The 20663-nt window shown below is 37.2% G+C and overlaps 1 long non-coding RNA gene across 1 annotated transcript in view; it reads left to right on the forward strand.

Moving 5' to 3' along the window:
- Window positions 1–15240, forward strand: part of LOC138915830 (uncharacterized) — a 42796-nt gene extending 27556 nt beyond the window's left edge. The window contains exons 2-3 of the long non-coding RNA XR_011422162.1: window positions 6638–6743; window positions 13411–15240. This is a non-coding gene — a long non-coding RNA (uncharacterized lncRNA). The remainder of the gene's footprint in view (window positions 1–6637; window positions 6744–13410) is intronic.
- The last annotated feature ends 5423 nt before the right edge of the window (window positions 15241–20663 follow it).

Consider the following 20663-nt stretch of genomic DNA (forward strand, 5'->3'; position numbering starts at 1 on the left):
GTTTTTGTTCAAATCTCTTCACATCTTTTGGGCCTGATTACATACATACATGTATATGAATGCATATAGATGTATATGAACATACATGTATGTATGTATCCACCTTTTATACATATGAACTTCATTTGAATTAATGCAAGGTTTGTCCACTAACCACATCAATGGTTAAGCCAATTACAATCGCCCCCTCTGTTTGACGGTTATTGGAGTTTTTCTGAGTCTTCTTATTGTCTTATTTTTTTTCTCTCCCTGGATGAGGTGAGTAAAGTTGAAGAATTTAAATACTATCTTAATGCTGTTAAAGAAGAACCAGGGGGGAAAATTTACTTTACCAGCTATTAGGAGATATTACAGAGCCATATTAAAAAAACAAAAAGTATGGTCTTGATAAAAACAGAAAAATAAATTAACAGACCATAACAAAGCTTAGAAGAAGACGTATAGGATATAATTTATGATATCATTGCAAGAAAAAGCAACATGAAAAGGGCAATTTTTCTTAGTAGATGACATTGGAAAAATTGGTTTATTATTTGGAAAACAACTAAAGTTGTGCCCCTACTTTGTACCTCATACAAAAGGAGTCCTGAAGGATTGTATGCCTGAATGTGAAAGGTAAAACTCTAACAGAAAAAAATCTTAGGAGGATATTTTTGTGTCCTAGGAGTGAGAAAATATTTCTTCACAAAGTCTCTAAAATCTCAAACCCAAAAGTGAAAAATTGATAGGTTGCTATATTAAAATTAAAGATTTATGTCCAAAAGCAACAAAAAAGCCAATAGACAGAATAGCCAAAGGTAGTTGGACTATTAAATTGTAATAAGGGATTACTCTCTAGGATACACAATGGTTTCTACAAATCCACAGAGAAAGCGAAGACAGCTGATGGACAAAAAGGGACAAGATAATGAACAAATGACCCCTACGAAGGACAGCCCAAATGGCTAACAAATATATGAAGAGATGCTCCTTCTAATGTTATTTCTAACAACAACAACAACAACAAAGGAAACAAAATATCAGACACCACTGTTTAGATACCAGAATATCAAAATTATAAAGGTTCATAAAACAAAGGTTGATGGGAGTGTCGATGAATACAGCCAGTTTTCTGAAAAGCAACATGAAAGCACATAAATTAGGTATGCACGTGCCTATGCACAATGCCACCCCTGAGCATACCTTCCGGATCATTTCTTACTCAGGTACACAAGCAGCTACGCAGAAGAAGTTTCATCCCAGCATTATTTGTGTGGTTAGGGAATCGGAGTCCATGGCTGGCTCAGGGAACAGACGTGTGAAATGTGGATGCATTGTTTGGAATCCATGTAATTTGGAATTCTATGCAGGGTGAGAGGCAACGGACCAAGTGTCCAGAGAGCAACACGGATAAGCACAGTGTTGAGTGAGAGGAGGAGAAGACAAAATGAGACTTTAGCGCCATTTATGCAAAACCACATGAGCATACAAAACGCTGCTGTACACGTGAGTACGTAAATCAAGGACATGAGAGAGGGTGCTTGCAAGGTGAAGTACCAACGGTGAGTGAGAGTGTGGGTTGAGAAATAAAAGGAAAAATAAAACAGAGGAGCCTTGCTCACGCTGATTCGCTATGAAATGAACAGAATGACCACTGAACTCCATTAAAAGAAGAAATAAAAATATTGTTTATAAATGAAAATTTTTGTTATAAACTTTCATGAAAACTTCTTATTGCATTTAAAATAATTTTCCCAGTAGCTCCCCTGGGCCTGCATGCCCCCTGCATGACCTGGTGCCCGTCTATCTCCCATCACCTTCTGGCCATATTGGCCCTACCTCAGCTCCTGGGACACACCACGTGCTTCCATAGCTCAGACTCATTCATTCGGTTTCCTCTCCCTGGAAGGCCTTTGCTCCTCCTTGTGGGCTTGCTTAATTGTTACTTCCTGGGGATATGATTTCTGTTCATGCTTTCGGGAAGGCCCTCCTCTCTTATTCTCTATCACAGCCCCTCCTTGATTCTTTGTTCGCACTTACAACAGTTTGCAGTAATTTTGTTTGCCTCTTCATATACCGATTATTCCCTGCTAGCACGTATGCTCCATCAGAGCAGGTGCTGTGTCTGTCCGGTTCATCACTATATCTGCAGCAACTAGCACATAGCGAGCATAACAGCATTTGTAGTGAATGAATGAATGAATAAACTTTAGATACAAAAGTTCACAAGTTTGCAGAACTTGAAAACTTAAAATCAAAATTAAAGGATATTTTTTGTGCATGTGAGGAAGAATCGCCCTGAGCTACCATCTGTCGCTAATCCTTCTTTTTTTTTGCTTGAGGAAGATTAGCCCTGAGCCCACATCTGTGCCCATCTTCCTCTACTCTGCATACGGGTTGGCTCTATAGCATGGCTGATGAGTGGAATAGGTCCACACCTGGGGTGTGAACCCATGAACCAGCCACCGCCGAAGCAGAGCATGGGGAATTTTAGCCACTCAGCCATGGGGCTGGCCCCTAAAGGATATTTTTTAAAGGGATAGATAGATATGACGGAGTTTTTTATAAAATCATCTTCCTACCTTAGTATATTAAAAGAAAAACTCTCATCCATAAGATTTAGGGAACATTTTACATGAATAGAGTACTATATTTAATTCAATTAATGATTTAATTGTTAAAAATATTTGCATTGTTCAATATGTCTTGTATTCAAAATATCAATATTGTTGCTATGACATAGTTACAGCTTTCAAATGTTATAGGTATATTTTCAGTTGTTCTTGGTATGTCCTATACAAACCACTCTTTTTTTTTATAAAAAAGAAATATACATATTATATATAAAAATAATCTTTGAGAAGAAAGTAAAAATGGATACAGATATGACTTTGAATTATTCACTTGTGAAGAAAAGAGAAATCAAAATTTAAAAATAAATTATGTTTTGCCTTTTAAGATTTTAAAATACCTGTTAATATCAGCTGAGGCTTATACTACTAATTCCCTCTATTATGTGAGAGCTATTTGCCTTGAGAAACTGAGTCACAAAAGGATTGTTCAAGGTCAGACCGTGAATCAGTGACTTTGCTCGGAATGAAAACCCAGAGTGCCGACTCATTGCATTCTAGGCGGTGAGCGCTCAGCCACAGTCCTCAGCTGCCTTACTCAGTTAGTCTGAGGTCAGTAACTGATTTAAAGAAACCACAGCTGTCTTCAATCATGGCAGTTGGAATTCTATAGATATTGACATATGTCCTGTGGTATTTCTATTTTTCTTAAAAAAGGAAAGCCTATGAATAAAACAATCAAAGTATACTAAAACAGCAGGAAAGAGAATCTTTAGAATTTTTATTTACGTTGCATAGATTTTATAAAAACCCAAAGCCTTCTCAAATACTCATGCACAACACCGCACTTTACCAAGAACAAAATTCTCAGTTCCTTACTATTAACAACCCAAGGTACATCAGCATTTTCCTATTCTGTTATAAATACTTTCAGTCATAAATGAAGTGAGTTGTTTAATTGCTGAAATGGTTGGTACTTTTGTACACCAAGGTCAGTTGTATTCATTCATTCAGTCAGTTATTCATTCAGAATGCATTTACTTAGTGTGTTAGGCGCCGTGCTAGGTGGCAGACACAATCCTTGCTCTCATAAAGCTTACCTTCTGTTTTCATGAATAGATAAACCGTGCTTGTCCATGAGCATAAAAGACTAGACCTATTTTATTTTTTCCTATTAGACTGTTTACTGAAAAGTGACGCTAATATTAAAATTTTTCTCTAAAATATAATATCTGCAGATATTTATTGCTAAACTTAAAAAGAAGCAAAAATTATTTGAAGATGTGAGCTATATGCACTGAAAATGAGCAGTGATTGTGCGTAATGAAACGTGGTTTGTTACTGGGCAGAAATGACAAGTCATGATACATTCATAAGGATGGGGATATTATGCTTCTTTTGAAAAATCAAACTATATATACGCCATAATAGAACTGAACTCTGCTGGAATATTTGGTTGATTATTTTTCACTATGGCCCTAACGGACTGTTAAACTCCATAATAGACATTCAGAATCCCATTTAATAATGATCATGTAGAACAGACTTTGAGTACAATGAAAAAGTATACGTAGCTTCCAAGTGGACACCTGATAATTAGGAAATTGTAATCCTTCTGTGGTTAAGAAAATATTTGTATGTTTTTCATGATAAATTACAATTCAAAATTTGAAATTGACTTAGAAGGGGTGCCCTATCTTTCTCACAAATGTGCTTGTGAGATTTAAAAAAACGAAAAATATCCCAGAATGGAAAAATCGAAATGAAGAATGTGCCATTTAGGGTTGCACAGCAAACAAGATTTCTGTGACTAATGGATAAAGTATAAAGCTAGACTGTTTGGAAATCTACATATGTGGACAGAACAGAGGCCAGAAGCCCTGATTCAGTTCCCAGCTTTTAACCACTACCTTACTTCAAATTACCCTGACTCTGGTTGGGAGGGAACAACACATGAAAGAAAATTGCAAGCAATGAAGTTTTTGAGTTGCAGAAAGCAACAGGGTCTAGTGGGAAGAGTTTCGAAGATAGAAAAACAGAGTGAAAATCCCAAGCACACATAGTTTTTCCTCTTTAGATTTCAGTTTTCTCATCACTAAGGTAGACATGATAATGCTTAGCACTTACGGTAGATCATGACGATAATCGCCATTGGTGATGATGATGACTGCAGATGGTGGTGAGAATTCCTAACATTTATTTCATGCTCGTCCTGTGGCAGACTGTGTTAGGTGCTCTGCCTGTCTGTGCAGCCTAGAGTAGTGATAAGAACATGAGCTATGAGGGACTCAGAGGGAGCAGGGTCTGAGAAGTGGCCCTGCGAATACTGTATGTCCTTTGGTAAGATACCTTGTCTCTGATTCTCAGTTTTTTAATCTGTAAAACAGCACAAATAATCATACCTTATTCTGAAAGTTGTTGTGAGGGTCAAGTAAAAAACTTTATGCAACATGCCCTCCTCAGTGCCTGGCATATGTTGGGTCCCTTCCTTCCTCCTTGATATGACACCTGAACACATGTAGCCAAACCTAACACTGGCTTGGTTTTCTTTATGTGTGGTGAGAATCTCTCACTTATCTAAAATAAAAAAGGGAGTGGTGTTATGGGCTGAATTGTGTCCCCTCAAAATTCCTCTGTTAAAGCTGTAACCCTCATTACCTCAGAATGTGACTGTATTTGGAGACAAGACCTTTAAAGAGGCGACTGAATTAAAGTGAGACTGTAGGGATGGGCCCCAATCCAAACTGACTGGTGACTTTAGAAGAAGAGAAAATTTGGACACACAAAGAGGGGCTCTAGGGGCACGCACTGATAGAGCAAAGACCAGGTGAGGACACAGAGAGAAGGTGACCATCTGAAGTCCAAGGAGAGAGGCTTGGTTTCAAAAGCAAGCCTGTCAACACTTTGATTTTGGACTTCTAGCCTCCAGAACTATGAGAAAATACATTTCTGTTGTGTAAGCCCCCTGGCCTGTGGCATTTGTTATGCAGTCCGAGGAAACTAACATAACGTAAGGGGTTGGACTACCTGCATGGTGCTTGCCTGGCATGTGTCTAAAAAGGTGGCTAGGTGGCAGCCTCCAGGCAGTTCCTGTAGCTGGCTCAGCTGTGCCACCAATGTAGTCTCTAAGGCCCAGGGTTCCAGGCATTCACTGTCTAAACTTCACATCAGAACTCTGAGGTCTGCTTTTTTCTTACCCAGAAGATTGTATCATTAAAATGAACATTTGTGCGATCCATTTTTGCATATGCCAGTGGTTTAGAAAATACACAATGAGTGAAACCAAGCATAGAATGTATTACCAAGGAAAAATGGATAAATATTATTATGAGTGAACAAATGGATGGGAGTGCAAGAAATTTAAGAGGTACCCATCCTTCCAAACAGCACAGGGTGTCTCCTATACAACGGGATATGTGGTCTTATACTAATGCTTAGTTGAAAAACTTTATACTCTATTATCTCTGAAGAAGAAATGTATTCCAGCTTCTACTGACATTAAAAAATAGAGCATGCTATGCTTGAAAAAAATTGGACATTTTTAGAAAAGCCCTTAGGCATTTGAGCTTTCACAAGATGCAATACAAAACCAGGCAGTCTGCTTTAAAACAAAGACTAGTGATGGAACAAACATGGGGGGCTGGGGGACAGAACAACTCTGAAAACTAGGATTGTGTAGAAAGTGGAATGGCAGTCAGTGGAAAAGTCTGTAGACTAGAAGCAGGAGAGAAAAAAGAAAGCACAAAGTAAGTTATGAAAGAAGACATTGAAGGTATTGTGGAAATTCTTAATTCTTAAGCCTTTTTTTGCTTAATATTTAGGAGACCAATTAATAGGTACCCAGGCTAGAACTATAATTTAGAGAAGAAAAGATTGCCTCCCCTGCATTGATTCCTACTGCCTCGTCGTCTTGGGGCCCCGTTTGCATATGCAGTTTCCTCTGCCAGCAGTGCCTTCCTTGTTCTTGCTTTCTAGGAAACTTCTCATTTATTCAAGAGCCAGATCACTGTCTCTTTGTTGTATGTCTCCTGACTCTTCCACATAGATTTGTCATTCCCTGAACTGTGTCTTTCATCTCTTTTTGTTAGTGTGACACTGGGTACACCTTGATTATGATCCTTGAGATGGTGTGATTCTTCACATGATTCAACATGCTGAGGCATCTATTTCTCCTAGCAGATCAGACACTTGAAGGTGAGGACCCTATTTTTGTATCCTCAGTGCCTTATTCTGTGCCTACCATAAATAGAATCTCAATAAAAGTTTGAAAAAGATCATTTTTCAAATATATATAGAAATGTACATATTTCAAATATAACATAAGCATTGATATAGTCTCACTGGAAAAATTCAAATTATGCAGAACTACAGTTAGCAAAATGGGAGTCATCATTAATAAACTTACTCAAGCTGTAATATTCCTTTTTTCTCTTAATATATATGTAGATATTTTCATGTCAGTAGCTTATGTCTATTGGTGACAGCTGTGTAATATTCCATAACTTAATTTTATTATAATTTAAATAACCACTTACCCATTCATAACATTTAAGTTCTCACCTCTTTTTTATTTGTTTGGTGGATTGGTTTTGCTATCACAGCTAATGAAGCAATGATCATCTTTGTACCAACATCTTTCAGCACGTGTATTAGTATGTTTTAAAAATAGATTACCAGAAATAGAAGTGCTCCAACAACAAAAAAATACATTTAAAATATATGCAGATATTGACCATTACTTTCTAAAGACATTTAACCAATTTAGACTGTCCTCGACAATGTGAGAATATTCTTTTCAATGAATTCCAAGCAATAATTCATGTTGTCAATCTTTGAATTGTGCTATTCTGATAGAAAATATTATGTCATTAAAATCTTTTATTTTCCTGATGACTGTTGAGAGTGAATCTAATTTCAAGTGTTTATCGGGCAGTTACATGTCTTTTAGAATTATCTTTTTTGTCTTTTTCCCCCGTTTTTAAAAACCTGGATTGCTTGCCAATTTCTTATTTATTTATAAGAACTCCTTATATAGTCCGATATTAATGTTTAGTTGTTAAATAAGTCATACATATTTCTTTTCAAGCTGTTGCTTGAGTTCTCACATTTGTATGGTGTTTTTGTCTTATAAAAGTTTTTTGCTCAAATATATTTTGTAAAATTGTGGCTAAATTTGTTGGTTTATTCCTTATATTTTCTGGAATGTTTAAAATCTCGCTTAGGAATGCTTTCACTACATACAATTATAAAAATATTCTCCTCTATTTTATTTGTTTTATAGCTTACTTTTTATGTCTACTTTTTTATTCATTTGGAGTTTATTTTTGCATAGGATATGATACAAAGAGGTCTGATAATGGTTTTCTAAATGAATCAACCATTGTCACAAACTATTTATTACATCTTTCTCCTACTGATTTGAAAAATGACCATTATCATAAGTATGTGCATATATAGGTGAATTCCATTCATCTCTTTCTCTATATTTGCACCAAATATAATAAAGACAATTACTTTAACATCATAGAATCTTTTGGAATATGATAAGGCAAATCTTCTTTCATTCTTTTTTTTTTTTTTGAGGAAGATTAGCCCTGAGGTAACATCTGCTGCCAGTCCTCCTCTTTTTGCTGAGGAAGACTGGCCCTGAGCTAACATCCATGCCCATTTTCCTCTACTTTATATGTGGGATGCCTACCACAGCATGTCTTTTGCCAAGTGGTGCCATGTTTGCACTCAGGATCTGAACCAATGAACCCTGGGCCGCCGAAGCAGAACGTGCGCACTTAACCGCTGTGCCACCGGGCCAGCCCCCTTCTTTCATTCTTTTTAAAAATGTTTTGCTACTAAAGATTTCTCTTTTCCATATAAAGTTTAGAATTAGCTGGTCAAGTTTTATTTTAATGTAACAAGTGGGATTTTCATGGATCCATGAATTATAGATTAATTTGAGACTAGAGTTATTTATGAAACCTAGTTTTCCCATCTAGGAACATGACATAATGAATGACTCTAATTATGTGATTTGGGGCAAATCACTCAAACTTTCTGTGCTTTAGTTTTCTCACCTATAAAATGGGAATTCTAAGAGTGCTTATCTGAAGGAGTTATTATGAGGATGAAATGAGATAATATAATGAAAGATTGCATGATACTATCTGATATTTAATATGTGCTAGTAAACAATGTTGTTACTAATATCATTATTGTTATTATTAGTTGATTAGACTATTCTCTGTCCTTCAGTAAAATTTTATAATTTTCATCGTCATTTAGATCTTATGCACTACTTGTTAGATTTAAATGTAGGTATTTTCTATTTTCTAATTGATATTGTGGTTTTATAAATTATTGATTTTTGTTTATTGATATCATAACTGGGAGTATTGACTGAACTTGTGTTACCTTTAAAAGTTTTCCAGATGATTTTCTTAGATTTTCAGATAAAACAATCATACTGTCTGTAAAAACTGACTTTCCAAGACTGATGTCTCAGGTTTTACTTGTCTCCCTGAATTAGCAAGGCTGAATTGTGGCAGTGGTCACAGACTCAAATGTCTGTGGAGGCCAATTAACATACATGAGTGAAGTGGGAACTGAGTAAAAAGAGGGAAATTGGTGGGAGCCTTAGTAAACCGGGGAATGCCCTGTTTAAAGGCATTAAACATATAGGGAGGGGACCAATATGTTTGGTCCAAGGAATGCCATTTTTTGGCTCCTATTTGCATAGTCATTATACTAGATTAGAAATTCCCAAAGTGTGGTCTGCTGGATCCTGGGAGTTCTCAACACCCTTTGGAGGTCAAAACTATTTGCATAATAATGCTAAGACATTATTTGCCTTTTCACCATGTTAATATTTACACTGATGGTGCAGAGGCACTGATGGGTAAAGCCGCTGGCTCCTTAGTACAGATCAAGGCAGTGACTCCAAACTGTCCTAGGAGTTCTTGCATTTTTCATTGCCATGTGCTTACAGTAAAAAACAGAAAAGAAAAAGGAAAAGAGAAGCAAGTATCACTTAATATTCTTGAAGCAATAAAAGCATTAAATCTCAATCTTGAGAACATCTCTTTTAATGTGCTGTGTGAAGAAAGGGAAATATGCACAAACACCTCTGCTGCCTACGGAAGAACAATGGTTATCTTGAGGAAAATCACTTTTGTGATTGATTTCTGAGCTGAATGAACTAGCTCCTTTTTTCATGGAACACCATTTTACTTGAAATAAGGGCTAATGGACAAACCACGGTTTGGGGGACTTGGGTGTTTGGCAGAAATCTCAAAAATGAACAAAGTGAGCCTTTACCTTAAGGAAAACAACAGAACTGACTATTTACTGTAAATGATAAAATTCAGGCTTCCAAACAAAAATGAGAAATTTGGAAAACTTCCAACCAACACCAGGAGCTTCCCAATACTAAAAGACCTTTCTGATGTGTTCAGTGGTGATATTAACTGATGCGGGCTTGGTGAGTCAAGAAGTCAAAAGAAAGACTTCTTGGACTCTCAGGGTCTGGCAGTAGTGCTCTCTTATTCAGAGAATAGCATGGAGTAGCACGGGGACAGGACCCATGGGCAGTACAGAGCTGTAGGCATGGGGACAGGACCCATGGGCAGTGAAGAGTTGCAATGTGTTGAGGGTTAGAGCTAAATTTATAAGGCATAGGTATGCGAGTTATTTCTTTACAAGACAAAGGAAAGATGATGTAAAAAGTCGTTAAATGGTATCAGTGCAAGTGGGGTCTGGTTATTGGGTAGTCCTATGACTTTAGATAAGAATCAGATTGGATTGAGTCAGGACATCCTATGCTTCCCGGAGGATGATATAGATCACTGTGTAGGGCAGGTCACCTTGGGCTTCTCTCCCTGGGGCAGCCTTGATCCTCATCATTAACGAATGTTCTTTCTTGATATTGTATAATGAAATGCATCAACATTTAGCAGTTGTGTATTACTCAGTGACTCTGTATTTTCCTTATGACTAATGTGCAATGTTCTAAAACCACACGTGGGTAAAAAGATCCATTCAAAGTGCAAGATGGACCAATGGATTATAATGTAACAGAGAATGGAAAGTTCATGACATGGTTTCAGATCCCCTGTTGTGATAATCTTAAGAAACTGAGCTTGTTGAGTTTTGGTGTGGTATCAAAGAAGAATATTTAGAATTATCCACAAAGTCTACTTTTCCCTTTTCCAACTACGTATTTGTGTGAAGCTGGATGTTCTTCATCGACTTCAATCAAAACAACATATTGCAACAGACTGAATGCAGAAACAACATGAGATTTCAGCTCTCTTACATTAAGCCAGGCATTACAAAATGTTTTTCAATAAAAAACGTAAATGGCACTCTTTTTGCTAATATTTTTCTTTGAAAAATACAGTTATTTTTCATAAAATCATTATTGGTATGAGCTGTAAATAATATATTAAGTGTAAGATCACCCATGTGATGGGTTTTTTGATATTTCCAATGTATTAATGAAAAAATATTTTAAAAATCTCTCCGTTTTTACTGCAAAGACTCACCTTCCCCATAGGACTTAGTAAGAATCACTGCCAACTTTCTCCTGATTCTCGACTCCCCATGACTCCCTTGTTCACCTTTGACAATGCTAAACACAGACTCTCTAACTTCCCATTCTTTGTCTCCTAAAGAATTAGCTGGGTTTCCTCTCCCCACCAAAGAAACCTATTTAGAAGCAGGGACAAACATTTCGTGTTCAACAGACTGACTAAGACCCTTCTAATGAGAAAACCAGTCCCACTGTAAAATCACCCACCTCTGACTTGTCTCCTCCTCCCTAGAAAAGTCTAGGAGAAAACCACCCTACCAAGACACTCTCTGACCTTTGGAGCTAGAGTGTTCTCCCTATTGTAATAACGGTCAAAGAAAATCAAATTCCTCCTCACTCGTATGTTGATTTTTGTTGTTGTTGTTTTCACCTTTGATATTAAGAATAATTTCATACTTTTGTTGTCTTCTAGCTTTCAAAACATGTTGAAGCCTACGAAAATAAGAAACCCTTGGCTGACCTTTATTTTTAAAAACATACGATTATAATGCAAAATTTATCTATTAAAACTTCAACGTCATGAAAATGAAGTTGTATTTCCTTATGTACACACAATTTTCCCTATGATTTCATTCAAAAGAAGGAAAGCACCAGATGAATCAGGCAGGGGTTATGTGGCAATACAAGAGAAAGGGCTTCCTATGTGGGCCACACGATAGGATGAAAGCTGCACAAATTACATATAGTGCAATTTGTAGAGCAGAGAGCAGTCCTTCAATCCTAAAATATCTCTCCTTTACACTTGGGCACGTGTGTGTGTGTGTGTGTTGGACAGAAGGAATCCAGAAAGTGGCATTTAAGTGAATTCTGCACCAAGAAACAGAAAACATGAGACATTGATTCAACACTGTACATTGATATCAGCCTTGCCTGAGCAGGACCTAGTTGCCTGCTAAGAAAGGAAGATGACAGGGTGGTTATCACAAAGTAGGAGTTGCGGGGAAGGAGGGAAGGAAGTACATGGAAGCTGACTGCAATGTTGAAAGAGTCTAATTGTTCTTCCTTCGCAATTCTGCCTAGGGCCTATCCTTCCTGGTTTCAACATGTTGGTCTTTTGAATCCATTCAGTGACTCAGGAAATCAGGCAGCTCCCAGAGAGATCAGGAGTCAAGTGTTTTTTATGGGCCATTCATCCCTGCCCTACTGCTGGACACAGCAGCCTTCAGGCTACGTGCTTGCATAAGGGCCCCAGCTAAGAAGCAACCAATGGCAGGGCTGAAACTTCCTAGGGAAAGACATGCTCTCCTCTAATACTTGAATCTGTAACTACTGTCACCAATACAAAGCATTTTCAATAGTAATAAGTGTAAAAACAAAGGGAAAGGACAGTGGGTAAAAGGTCCTGGATGAGTGTCCTGCTCCTAATATAATTCTAGCTCCTGTGAAGAGAAATTATTCCCAGAACTCTACAAATACAGACTTTTGGAAGCAGATATACTTGTTACACTTTGGCAAGGTAATGCAGTCTAAAGACTACAAAGAAGAATCTTACCAACTACATCCTGTATTGTTATAGAGAACTCAGAGTTGAGGAAAAAATGCCATTACTGAATACTTTAAAAGTCAAGGTACTCAACATTGGCTATTAACCCTGAAATATTTTTGATTGGTTTATATAATACAACCAGAGAACTTATTGTAAATTGGGCTATAAATTGATCAATTGATATAAAATTAAATCTTCACCAAAGTTTTCCTACATTGAAACATTAAATGTCCTTTATCAACATTAATGTTGATAAAAATACAAAATATTTTGTCAAAAATACCTTTGGAATTATGTATCATCATTCTACTAAAAAATTTAAATAACCTTGTGTTTTGGGAATTAATTAATCTCATTCCTAAGAGACATTTAAATACATTCAGATATTTTAAATTATTTGGTTTCTTCCCTTAGATATCACTAAGCTTAATTTGGGAACTGTAGTGAGATGAAATCATATTACATATTACATATAGGAAGTGTTTTTTCTGAACACAACTGAATATAAAGAAAAAAATTTGAGATCAAAATGTTTCTGCATAATTTGAAAAACAGGAAACTATCAATGTTTTGCAAATTTCAAGATTTACTAAATTTAACAGAATTTTTAGTGGAATATTAAAGCAGACTACTATTGGAAGGCATACCTATTATGTCCCCATTTTTAGTGAGACAGAAAGAAAAAAGTTAGATTAAATATTTTAGACATTTTCATACTATGTAAAAATGTGATATTGAAAATTCTCTAGAGAGTAAAATTTCATAGTAACTTAGTTTTTACTATTTTTCTACAGCAACTTTTCCTGAAAAGAGGACTGTTTCTGAAGTGAAAGTCTACTTCATAAGACAAAACAAATCAAAAGCTTCTGAACTTAAGAAAGCACATAGCCAGTGCGATAATCCTCTCACGCGGCTCTTGGAGGCCACTCAACAGACTTGTCATGACAGTGTGAGAGGAACTTTCCAGAGTTCTGCAATGAATCAGTCCTCAGCAGTTCAGAACGTACCAGAAAGGAAGCATGATGAAATCATCTCCGTATTTTCATCAACAATATCCTTGACTGTAAAAGCTTGAAGTGCATTAAATAAAACTTCAGAGAAGTCCCTCACAGAAAAAGACCAATCATCTCACTCTTCCGTGAAAAGAGCGTTTGCCATGAGTGCAAGGACTCCAGTTCAAGTCTCAGCTTGGCTGTTAACTCACTGCACGACTCTGGGAGAGATTCCTGCCTCCCTGGGTTTCTCCGCACATATCATCCAGAAGATAAAGAGATTGGGCCAGATGACCCAGAAGATTTCTTCCAGCAAACTTACTATGTTCCAGCCGTAATTAGTTAAAGAAAAGTTTTTTACTATCATGAATACATATGTTTATAAAAGAAAAAAAAAGTCAACCATTAATGACTAGAAAATTCAAAATTTTGGAAAGAAAACAAAATGATTCTGTGACATTTGTGAGACAAAATATATGCCCCACATAGAAAAAGCATTTAAAACAAAAAAAACTAGCTAATTCAATTTTCTCTTCCATCTTCTCTCTCCAGTAATCCTTCTGTAGTTTTTACCAGGAATGTACGGTATGACCAAAGTTAACAAAAGCAGTTCTCTACGCATGGATAATTCCTACCCAGTGATCAAGGGCGAAAAGCAGTGACCATGTGTTAAAGGGTCAGAGCTGTGTGTCCAAGGATGGTCCACATTCCCACTGAGAACAAGGCAAAGCTCTTGGACCCTGTGACCCCGAGTCTGTTTCTTTGTAAAGTTCAAAAAGAGACTCAGTGAAGTGCTAAATAACAAACTTAGCCACGGGTGCCTGAGAACGGATTGACTCCACAGGACATTGAATCGGAGCTCTTAAGGGCCTGAGTTCATCCGCATTTTTTTAAAATCTAGTTTCTTACAACATAACCCAAGGCCTACTTTCATTGCACCACCCACTTCACTCGTGCTCATGGAACACCAATTTTTTCAAGCCATTGACACATTAAGGTCAAAAAAAAAAAGGAAGGATGTGCATCATGGACACAGAAAGTTTTGGTTTTTCTTCGACATAGCTTTGTTCTAAAAAACAGAACAGAAACAGTAACATCAAAACAACAGCAAAAACAAATTTAAGATTTCCTGCTTGAGACAGAGAAGAACTAAGATAGAGCAGCACATTTCAAGCTGGGATAGGATAGAAAATCTCCCTCGGATCATCATGCAGTTTGATACTTAATTATACGGACATGGACGCAGCACATTTTTGTTACAAAACTAGGGAGTTGCCCAGCTTGTATTTTTTACCTTAGAATTGGAAGAGTAAAGCCAATAAAGATGATAAAGCATAAAATACTGCTCTGGATAGATTTTACATCATAATTTACAAGTTGGCTTGGAAATACTTATTCTTGTTAGAGGAGGTAGCTAGCTATAAGTTCCCAACTCTATTGGGCAAAAACTTAAAAAAGAAGGGGAAAGAGAGGGAGGAGGAGCGGGATGGTGAAAATATCTTCTTATATCAATAAATTTAAGCAAATTTGAACTATTTTTATAGAAATGAAAAGCATATAAACATGTAATTCTAAGTTAAGTTATGCCTTAATAAAAAAATCCAATAGTTTTTGTTCTTGATTTTTAATGACAAATGTCCTCATAACATTATGTATCACTGTTGGAAATCTCTTCCTGGATTTCTATTTTATTACTTAGATTTCTGTTTTCCAGTCGCTCTAACTCTTCCCTCCATGATCTTTTCCCAGCTTTCCTCTTCCTACTACCTCAGTTTTCTCCTGTGAGCGTTTGATGGCAGGGCCCAGCCCTCAATGTCCCCACAGACACTTTAAATGGAAAGCCCTGAGGAGCAAGTGTAGGCGAGCAGTATGCAAGGGGAGGTCAGGACAGCAGTCAGGCTGCAGACCACCGGGAGATGAGCTAGACTCAGAGAGTCAAGCAGACATCAGAGGCCCAGGGAGGAAAGTCAGAGTGACAGCTTGCCCTGGTTGTAGGCAGCTGGCCTATTTTTATTCCAGTCCCTCTCAAGGTGGCCTGTACTACCTCTCTGTACCAAAAGGTCCCTTCAGTCTCTCCAAGATAGCTTCTCTTCCTTTTTCTCCTCCTGCATTTTTATTTTTAGTCTTTGGAAAGTTGGTTTTAACCAGACAAGCTGCTATAGACTGTTTGTGACCCCACCAAATTCCTATGTTGAAACTGAATCCCCAAAATGAGGGTATTTGGAGGTGGGGCCTTCAGGAGATGATTCGGTCATGACCGTGGAGCCCTCCTAAGTGAGACTAGTGCCTTTATAAAAAAGACCCTAGAGGACCCCCTCGTCCCTTCCACTATGTGAGGTTACAGCAAAAAGACAGCCATCTATGAACCAGAAAGTGGATCCACCCCAGATATCAAATCTGCAGGCACCTTGATCTTGGCCTTCCAGCTTCCAGAACTATGAGAAATAAATTTCTGTTGTTTATAACCACCCAGTCTATGGTATTCTGTTATAGCAGCCTGAGCTGACTAAGGCATGAACCCTGATTTGTAGCTGTCCCTTTGCATATTATTCCTGCTATGGTATTTTCAAAATAAGTAGTGGTTTATGGCTTTAAAACAATGGGAATGTCCTATGTTAATTTGACAGTCTGAAAGAACAGAAGACGTTTGTATCAACTATTTTCGTTAAGTATCCCTGGCTAGTTGTTACAGTTTTGAGCATTCAGAAAGAGTGAAATAAATATGTTCGAATTGACAGACAAGTGCTGTCCTTCAGGAGAAACTGGGTCAGCAATGCAGCACTTCCAGAATTAAGAAAGAGGAAGGGAGCTGACATCTATTGAGCAGTGTAATCTGATATCTCATTTAATTGTCACCCTGCATCATCTTCTTGTTGAACCCCAATCCTCCTACTTTCTTTCTGTCTTCCTTCCTACCGTCCTTCCTCCCACCCTTCTCTTCTCTCTCTCTCCTTCCTTCTTTCCTAACCCATGGTAATTATGCTAATTAGATCCCAAATGGGCCCTGGAAAATTATAGAGGAGAAGCCCTGAAGCATGAGGACAGGGAAGGTATCCTTTAGGAAATGCCAAATGAAAGAGTCTACATGGACCACAACTTTTTCAGAAATTTCAGAGACAGTTGGAGTGAATGGGAGTTTCTCTGGATGCAAATATTTTTAATGTTCCGTGCAACCTACAAAAGCTGTTTTCTTGGATTTCTGAGTATATTTAATTGACCTTTATGTTTGGAGTTAGAGGAAACATGTTCACTGCTGTCTCCAGGTCCCTCCTGGACATAAGAGGAGAGGATCTCTCTTCTCTCCCAGACAGGAGTGTGGCAAAGAACACATCCTGCTTCTCTCCAGGCTTGGCTCACCCCTCAAGAGGGAGGCCCACTTTGCTTCTGCTCTCCTGTTCTATACGTGATGCCAGGGGCTGCATGACCTAATCTCCTTGTTTCGGGTTGTCCTATACCTCGGTGCGTGCATTAAGCTAACATACTGCAGAGGGGCACTCTGTACCCCTGCTAGTTATGTTCTTCAGAACTTGAGATCCTTACTGATGTTTTGTCTACTCATCTACTCAGTGTGCCCACAGGCTAAGAAAGATGCATTTAAAGTCATCCACCACCATTCAAATTTTAGTGATTTCTTTGTGTTCCCTTCAGTTTTTGTTTTCTATATATTGATACTGTGTTCTTTGGTTCATCAGTGTTCACAGTAGTTTTATGCTTGTAGATTGTACTCATGAATGTTATATAAAGACAGTCTTTGGACTTTTAATAACTATTAACTTCACACTGTTAAATACTGTTATCAGAACCATAACTCTAAGTTTCCTATGTCTGGTATGTTTGCCCGTTTTTAGTTTAAATATTTTAAAATTATTTTTCACAGATTTAGCTCCTATTTAACATATAGTTAAAAAAATTTTTGTGGTTGCAAATGAAAAGTTTTTTCTTTTAGTAGAGCATTTTATCCTATTTTTTAAACAGTTGCGTCAGATGTGCTCTTCTGCCATCTTCTATGTTATCAACTCTTAATCTTCTCTTGCTATTTCTTTTTATTAAATTTTAATCTTTAGTTATATAGTTTGTGCTATCTTTTGTCCATTCAGCCAAATTTAAAATATATTGCCTATTTTTAGTTCTACTAAGGATTGCACAATTTTAAATAATATATTTAAACTATGTCTCTTATTTTCTATAATTTCACAAGTGAAATACACTGATGATCCTTTGAGAAATCAGGAAAAGTAGTTGCCTTTTGCTATCAACTTTTCCTTACTCAATTCTTACTTTTTGTTTTCTGAAATTTTTGTTTCAGTTTGTATCTCATCAAATTAATATTATCTTTTTGCACTATATATGTTCTGCTTTAAGAATTATAAATGTGGCATTAGATTTCTTTTTCCTTGTAAGGAAGATTGTCCCTGAGCTAACATCTGTTGCCAGCCTTCCTCTATTTTATATGTGGGATGCTGGCACAGCATGGCTTGATGAGTGGTGCTATGTCCACGTTCAGGATCCAAACCGGCAAAACCCTGGGCCACTGAAGCAGAGCGCCTGAGCTTAACCACTTGGCTATGGAGCCAGCCCCTTTTGTGTTATTATCATTTTTTTTTTTGCAGGGAAATATTTGTCCTGAGCTAACATCTGTTGCCAGTCTTCCTCTATGTTTTCCCTCTCCAAAGCCCCAGTGTGTGGTCATATATCGTAGTTGTAAGTCCTTCTAGTTCTTCTACATGAGCCTCCACCATAGCATGGCAACTGACAGACAAGTGGTGTGTTTCTGTGACTGGGAGCTGAACCCAGGTTGCTGAAGTGGTGAGAGTGCTGAACTTTAATCACTAGGCTATCAGAGCTGGCTCTGTTTTCATTGTATTTTAAAAATTCAGGGGGCTGGCCCTGTGGCCGAGTGGTTAAGTTTGTGTGCTCTGCTTCAGCAGCCCCAGGTTTTGCCGGTTCAGATCCTGGGCACGGACCTAGCACTGCTCATCAGGCCATGCTGAGGTGGTGTCCCACATAGCAGAGCCAGAAGGACCTACAACTAGAATATATAACTGTGTACTGGGGGGTTTAGAGGAGAAGAAGAAAAAAAAAGAAAATGGAAAATTGCCTACAGATGTTAGTTCAGGTGCCAATCTTTTAAAAAAAAAATCCAGCTTCAAAAATCAAAAAAAAAATTTCATGTTCAGTGTGGCTTTATCTAGGGAAATATGTTAAATTTGTGGTGAAAGAGGTTTTGCATCTTTTTCTGCTGAGTATCTCAGGACTATCATTTATCTGACTTTACATTTTTATTTTTATTCCTCAATGTGATGGTACTTGGGCCATATACGTGGTATAAATTTGAACTGCAATCCCCTATGAGGGCAGGTCTATGTTTATCAATTCCCATGAGTACAGGAAGACACAGAAGAGTTTTTTGTTTTCACTAGCTGCCAATGAGTGAATTTGCTATAGTCTGTTTTTCACTGTATTTATTTCAGTTTTATGGATAAGGTGTGTTTCTGTACTAACTTCTCCTTCCTCCACGTGGATGCTAAATCCAAACTCTCCAGCAACTATGATTGACAACATTCCTATCTTCATTCTATCCTCAAAAATGCGGTGCCATAAGTTCATCAATTTATTTTTCTGTAATTCAGTTATTTCTAGAAGTTTTTAGTCAATTTAAATTTCTGTCAATTTCTTGTGAACTTGTCTATTATATCTTCAAATGTTTCTGGTAGTTTTCAGCCATCCTACGGTATTTTCATGCATACTAGTTCTCTGAATATTTTATCATCACTATTTTTCCATCGTAGCTATCATATTTTCTCCAATTTCCTCATTTCTGCTTTTTGCAGCATTTTCTGAAGAAAAATCTTCATATCATTGATTTGTTTTTCTGTAGTGTCTGTTTAGATCAGTTTCTAATTAGATTTTATGTCTTTCAGCATCATTGCCCTTGATTTCTTTTCTTACTTCCTCCATTTCTTTTTTATAAAGTCTACTTATTGGTAAGTTTCCTTAAAAATATGAAGAAGTTATACTCTGTAGTTTTCTTCTGCTACACGGACTATGTCTTCTAAAATACTGCTCATATCTATATTTTCCAATTGGTATTCATTTTCTTCTTGTTCTGTAAAATTTTTGCTCATACCACAAACATTTGCTTCTGCCTTCTCAATTTCATCTTTTTGGATGATTTTAATTTACATGGGTCTGTTAGTTGTCTAAAATAGAATGAATGGAATCTCCTTGATAGTCTTTTCTGCTTTTCTGGAGATTGTTTTTGTTGAAGATATTTGTTCTATGTTTAATTATCTGGTTGCACGAGAGTGACAGAAAGCCAAAATTGTGGTCAATGTGAAAGCTTTGTGCAATGTCTCCTTAAATTTTTTTGTAACTCTTCACCTGACTCCACTGGGCTGGGGATTTTCCTGTCACTGTGAGAGTTATCCTTTAACATCACTTAGCTTTCCACCTTTAGGGTGAGCTAACAATTTTTCTAAGAATTGAATTTATAGTTTTCCCTCAGCTTACAGGCCATATGCCTTATTAACCAACGTGTATTTTTCTCCATGTCTTTAATTCTGGTCTGCTGTCATAAGGCTATCATGCTCCATATCTCACTCTTCTTGATTAGTCTGATGAGAAAAAAAAGGGAATAGGGGGCTTACATCTTTATTGAACAAATTCTCCTCTAGCCCCACTTCCCTTCCCACTTTGCAAAGGGAAAATGGACTGCCTGTCTGCTATTTCTTGACCTTCTTGCAATCCACTCACACTTCCAGCCTGTGCCTTTCCAAGTGTGGTGTGAACCATTGGGCATTTCTTCCATCCTCTCCTTGTAGCACTGTCCTGTGCTCACAAACTAGGGGATTGTATGTCAGCTTCCAGTGTCCAGTTCAATTTGGCCCAAATTATGTTACATATGATAAATATTCCTCAGAGATTGTAATATTATATTGGGACCTGTCTTATTTTCACCTTAGATGAAAATTTATTTTCCAGTTCCCTCTTTGCTTATTTCTATGTGCATTTTTAAAGTGTATTTTCTTTCAAGATGCACTCTCACTCATGGAGCT

The sequence above is a fragment of the Equus caballus genome, chromosome 10, assembly GCF_041296265.1.
Source record: "Equus caballus isolate H_3958 breed thoroughbred chromosome 10, TB-T2T, whole genome shotgun sequence".
NCBI classification, from domain to species: domain Eukaryota; kingdom Metazoa; phylum Chordata; class Mammalia; order Perissodactyla; family Equidae; genus Equus; species Equus caballus.